Genomic DNA, 6,567 nt, shown 5'->3' on the forward strand with positions numbered 1-6,567 from the left:
CTTTTTGAAATCGGAAAAATGAGTACCGGCATCCCGGAAACGGGGCACTGCATCAGCGGTGCGTGAAACTGGAAGTAGCTTCTTTTTTTTTTGAGGGGAATAGGTCTTGGGTCTTGGTGACATAATAGTCAGGTTCACTATGTTAACAAATATAATTTCGTTCAAAATTTTGGTAGATTAGCAAAACTATACATTTTTGGAATATTCAGAGCATGAAGAATCCAAAAATTAATGTTGACATTTGCGTAGACACCTTTGCGAAAATGACCCTCAGGACAGTGATGAAGATAGTCAGGTTCACTATGTTAACAAATATAATTTCTTTCAAAAATTTGGGATTAGCAAACCTGTACATTTTTGGAATCTTCAGAGCATGGAGAATCTGAAAATCAATGTTGGCATTTGCACAGACACCTGCATGGCCGCCATTTTGGATTTTGAAAATGGCCGCCATAATATACATATTTTGCGCGATCTCGGCTTCTAGTCAACCTAGAGACTTAATTAAATATGCTAATCCTATGTTTTCTGGGTCAAGGAATCCAATAAAGGCCTCAAAATAGTGCTCAGGATTATAGAAAAGCAACAAACAAAGGTAATTGAAAACCATTGTCTTTATATTTGTGATATAACTGTATTACATAATACATGATATTGCAAGTCCTTTGAAGTTATAGGTTGTTATAGGAAGTTATAGGTAGTATCAGATTGAACTATAAGTCCTATACACAGGATCTACGAGGTCTATACCGTTCAGGAATATGCTTTTACAGATCTTCATCACTGTCCTGTGTGTCATTTTCGCAAAGGTGTCTACGCAAATGTAAACATTAATTTTTGGATTCCTCATGCTCTGAATATTCCAAAAATGTATAGTTTTGCTAATCTACCAAAATTTTGAATGGAAAAACGGAGTGAACCTGACTATAACTCATCAATTTTCAACATAGTATGGCAGATAGGTGGAAGAATTGTGCCTTTGATGATACAAGCATGGCATTTGGCAAACAGTCAGAGTATATCCTAAGAAAGATATTTGGCAATCGGGCCATCGCAGATTTGTCTTTTTTTGAAAAACGGCCGCCATTGTTGTCACAGGGCAATTCTGTGATGGCCCTACAGCCAAATATCTTCCTTAGGGCACAGTCTAACTGTGTGCCAACTCTCGTGCTTGTATCATCAAAGGCACAATTCTCCCAAATATTTCACATATCTGCCGTACTAAAAATTGGGCGCCATTTTTATTGGACACATCTGTGATGCCTCTTATAGTCAGAATATTTAACTGTGTACCAAATACCATGCTTGTATGATTCAAACAACAGTTTATACAAATTAATATACCATATTGAAGGAGCTGTGGCTCCTACGTCGATCGAAAGAATGGACGCGACAAAAAGCTTGAATTCATCTGAGCTGCTTTATTTGAATCAAACACTCAGGCACTCTGGGAAAAACGTTTTACGGTCAGCAATATATATCTATTCCGCCAGGGGGTTTGCCCAGGCCTGGCGCCAGGGGGCGTGGCCCCGCGTCCCGGCTGCGGCCTGGCAAGTTGAGGGCGAGCCTGCCCGGGCGTCCCGACCGAGGCCTGGCAAGTCGAGCGCGGGCCTGCCCGGGCGTCCTGGACGAGCCCGGCCTGGTGATCGCTCCGCGTCCTTGATAGGTGCAAGGCGATTGTGTAACCCCAGCGGCAGCCGCTACACACGTCCCCCCAGAATCGACTTGCACCGGCAGGGTCAACTTGAGGGGGGTCCTGATGACCCGGCCGAAGCGACCCCTGGCGGGTCGTGGGAGGGGGTCCGGTGAGGTGGTGGGCGGTCGAGTGGGGGGCACCGTGGACGGGGGGCGGCCTCGCCGCGGCGGGAGGGCCACCCGTGGTGGGTGGTCGACGTCCACGTGCGCCGGCTTGAGGCGGTCCACTGCAATCCGGTCCGACCTGCCGCCGATGTCGATGACGAACGACTTGTCGTCCCGTCGCAGCACCCGGAAGGGCCCGTCGTACGGCGGCTGGAGTGGCCGCCGATGTGCGTCGTGACGCACAAAAACATACTCCGCGGTGCGGAGTGCTGGGGGGACGTAGGACTGGGGGTCACCGTGGTGGGATGTCGGCACGGGGGCAAACCGTCGGGCGGCCTCCTGGAGGTCCGAGCGCTGGCGAGCTGCGGACCAGGGGCTGGTAGCGTCGGGCACGAATTCGCCCGGGACGCGTAGCACCTGGCCATAGACCAGCTCGGCGGTGGATGCCTGGAGGTCCTCCTTGGGGGCCGTGCGAAGGCCCAAAAGGACCCACGGCAGCCGGTCGGCCCAACCGCCGTCTTGAAGGCCGGCCATGAGCGCGGCCTTCATGGAGCGGTGGAATCGCTCGCACAACCCGTTTGCTTGGGGGTGGTAGGCCGTAGTACGGTGGAGCTTGACCCCCAGGTTGCGGGCGACCGCGCCCCACAGCTCAGAGGTGAACTGTGGTCCGCGGTCTGACGAGATGTCCGCCGGTGCGCCGAAGCGGGCGACCCAGGTGGCGATGAAGGCCTGCGCCACGTCGGCGGTGGTGGTGGAGACGAGGGGAACGGCCTCCGGCCACCTGGTGGTCCTGTCCACCATGGTGAGCAGGTGTGTGAACCCTCGTGATGGGGGAAGGGGGCCCACCAGATCCACGTTGACGTGGTCGAAACGTCGTTCGGGCACGGTGAAAGGTGCCAGCGGGGCCTGGGTGTGTCGGTGGACCTTGGCCCGTTGGCAGGCGGTGCAGGCGCTGGTCCAATCGCGGACGTCCCGACGAAGGCCGTGCCAGACGAAACGCGCCGACACCAGCTTCTGGGAAGCTTTCCGGCCCGGGTGGGAAAGGCCGTGGAGGGAGGCGAAGATGCGGCGTTGCCAGGTGACGGGCACGATGGGGCGAGGCCGGCCTTGGGAGACGTCGCAGAGCAGGACAGTGTCCGCGCAGGGGATGTCGGCCAGGCGGAGGCCCGTGTCCGCCGCCCGGAGGGCTTGCACCGTGGTGTCGGTGGTTTGGTCCGCCGCCATAAGCGCAAAATCCACGCCCAGGTGGACCGCGTTCGCGCTGGCCCGGGAAAGACAGTCGGCCACGGCGTTGTTTTTGCCGGCGACGTGCCGGATGTCCGTGGTAAACTCCGACACGGCGGAGAGGTGGCGCTGTTGGCGGGCCGACCATGGCTCCGTGACCTTGGCCATGGCGTAAACCAACGGCTTGTGGTCGACGAACGCCGTGAAAGGTCGGCCCTCCAGGAGGTGGCGGAAATGGCGGACGGCCAGGTGTAGACCGAGGAGCTCCCGGTCAAACGTGCTGTATTTGAGCTCGTTCGGCCGGAGCTGCCGGCTGAAAAAAGCGAGTGGCTGCCAAACCCCGTTCACCCATTGCTCATGTACGGCGCCCACCGCGTAGTCGGAGGCATCCGTGGTGAGGGCGATGGGAGCGTTGAGCACCGGGTGAGCGAGCAGTGTTGCGTCGGCGAGGGCCCGCTTTGAGCTTTGGAAGGCCGCATCCATTGCTGCGGACCAGGCGATGTCGTGCTTGGCCGGCTTGCCCCGGAGGGCTTCGTAGAGGGGCCGCATGAGTTGAGCAGCGCGGGGCACGAAGCGGTGATAAAAATTCACCATTCCCAGGAATTCCTGCAGGGCCTTTATGGTGCGGGGACGCGGGAAAGTGGTGATGGCCTCGACCTTGGTTGGCAGCGGCACAGCCCCGTTCTTGGTGATGTGGTGGCCCAAAAAATCAACGGCCGTCGTGCCGAAGTGGCATTTGGCCGGGTTGACGATGAGGCCGTGCTCGCTGAGGCGCCCGAACAGCGTTCGGAGGTGGAGGAGGTGCTCGGCCCGGGACGTGCTGGCGACGAGGATGTCGTCCAGGTAAACGAAAAGGAACGGCAGGTCACGCAGCACGCCGTCCATCAAGCGCTGGAACGCCTGAGCCGCGTTCTTGAGACCAAACGGCATCCGCAAGAACTCGAATAAGCCGAACGGCGTGATGACTGCCGTTTTAGGGACGTCGGCCGCCCTGACAGGTACCTGGTGATATCCCCGTATGAGATCAATTTTCGAAAAAATGACCCGTCCCGCCAGACGGGCGGAGAAGTCTTGGATATGCGGGATCGGGTACCTGTCGGGTGTTGTAGCGTCATTAAGACGGCGGTAGTCGCCACACGGGCGCCATCCACCCCCCGGCTTTGGCACGATGTGCAGTGGCGAGGCCCACGCGCTATCGGAGCGCCGCACGATGCCGAGGTGCTCCAACGCGTCGAATTCGGCCTTCGCAACGGCAAGCTTGGCTGGGTCGAGGCGGCGGGCCCTGGCGTAGACCGGCGGGCCCGTGGTTGGTATGTGGTGCTCGATCCCATGCCGTACTGCGACGGCCGAAAACGTCGGCCGCGTGAGGGCCGGGAACTCCGCGAGCAGGCGAGCAAACTCGTTCGCCGCCGGGACGGCGCATGCCAGCTCGGTCGGCGCGGAGCTGCTTAATGTGCATACCAGGGAGCTGAAGGTTTCAGCGTTGATTAAACGACGCCGTTGGACGTCCACCAGCAGTCCGTGTGCGCAGAGGAAGTCGGCGCCTAGCAGAGCCATGGGCACGTTGGCGGTTACAAACGTCCAAGCAAAGCGTTGGCCGCCGAAGCAGAGGGTGACGTTGCGCGGGCCGAAGGTGCGGATAGTCGATCCGTTGGCCGCAACTAAGGAGGGGCCGCAAACCGCGGATTGCCTGTCCTGGTCAGAGGCGGGCATGACGCTCAGTTGGGCGCCGGTGTCGCACAGGAAGCGCCGTCCGGACGCTTTGTCCGTGATGAACAGTAAGTTGCCCGTGTGACTGTGGCCGGCGCTCATGGCAGGTAATGAACGCCGGCCTGGCCGTTTCCCGACCCGCCGAAGGTGCACGGGGGGTCGGCATGTCCGGGCCTTCTGTCCGAACCTGGCATGATAGGAACACCACGCTTGGTCGGGTGGAGGCTTCGGACGTCGTGCTGGACGTGGTCGGCTCGGTATAGCGCCCGCCAATGGCGTCGGCAGTTCGGCCGTCGAACGCGCCGGGTGCTCGGGCGCCATGGATGGTGCATCAGGCGGCGGCGGGTCCCATGTCGCCGCTGCGATGCGCTGTCCCGCGGCGGAGATTTTGTCGGCTTCTCTGGCAAGGGCCCGGGGATCTGTGATCGTCGTGCTTGCCAGGGCGAGGCGTACCGGGTTAGGCAGCAGACGGAGGAACAGCTCCCGGAACAGGAATGCCGGAGAGTGCTCGCCGAGCAGCGAAAGCATGTAGTCCATTCGCTCGGAAGGGCGCGTGTCGCCGAGCTCAGGCAAATCGAGCAGGCGCCGTGCGCGTTCCGCCGCTGGGAGGGCGAAAGCATCGAGGAGAAGCTTCTTAATCGCGCCGTATTTGTCAGCAGCCGGCGGGTGCTCGAGGAGGCTCAAGGCGCGGGCCGCGGTGGCGGAACCAAGCGCCGCCACAACATGGTGGAAGCGGGTGTCGTCCGCGGTGATGCCTCGCAGGGCGAACTGAGAGTCCGCCTGAGCGAACCAAACAGCTGCGTGAGCCTCCCAGAAGGTAGGCAGTTTAAGCGTCACTGCCGTGTCCATGTCGGTAGGTCACCAATGAAGGAGCTGTGGCTCCTACGTCGATCGAAAGAATGGACGCGACAAAAAGCTTGAATTCATCTGAGCTGCTTTATTTGAATCAAACACTCAGGCACTCTGGGAAAAACGTTTTACGGTCAGCAATATATATCTATTCCGCCAGGGGGTTTGCCCAGGCCTGGCGCCAGGGGGGCGTGGCCCGCGTCCCGGCTGCGGCCTGGCAAGTTGAGGGCGAGCCTGCCCGGGCGTCCCGACCGAGGCCTGGCAAGTCGAGCGCGGGCCTGCCCGGGCGTCCTGGACGAGCCCGGCCTGGTGATCGCTCCGCGTCCTTGATAGGTGCAAGGCGATTGTGTAACCCCAGCGGCAGCCGCTACAATATACCATATACCATAATATACCATATAAATGGTGGCCATTTTAAAAACATTGTTGTCACAGGACAACTATATGATAACCCTATAGTTAGGGGTCTTTAATTATGTGCCAAATGTCAAGCTTGTATGTCCACAACAGTTTATTCACAGTAATGTACCAAATATATGTAAAATAACAAACAATGGAGGCCATTTTGAAAAATGGCCACCATTTTTGTCACAGGACAAATCTGCGATGGCCCTTTTGCCAAATATCTTCCTGAGGGCATACTCTGATGATACAAGCATGAGAGTTGGCACACAGTTAAAGTCACAATTCTTCCAAATATTTCACCTCTCTGCCGTACTAACAGATTCACTTGTATGTATGTATGTGCATATAGAGAGATATATATATATATATATATATATATATATATATATATATATATATATAATATATATATATATATATATATATATATATATATATATATATATATATATATATATATATATATATATACATATATATATATAATATATATATATATATATATATATATATATATATCTATATATATATATATATATATAGATATATATATATATGATATATATATATATATATATA

General features: G+C 55.6%; 1 protein-coding gene across 2 annotated transcripts in view; it reads left to right on the forward strand.

Annotated features, from left to right (window-relative positions):
• The window catches only part of LOC137419629 (uncharacterized), a 130,314-nt gene that overhangs the window by 545 nt on the left and 123,202 nt on the right, over positions 1-6,567 (forward strand). The gene's annotated exons all lie outside the window — the stretch shown is intronic.

Source organism: Myxine glutinosa, chromosome 1, assembly GCF_964187855.1.
Source record: "Myxine glutinosa chromosome 1, kmMyxGlut1.1, whole genome shotgun sequence".
In the NCBI taxonomy this organism is placed as follows: Eukaryota; Metazoa; Chordata; class Myxini; order Myxiniformes; family Myxinidae; genus Myxine; species Myxine glutinosa.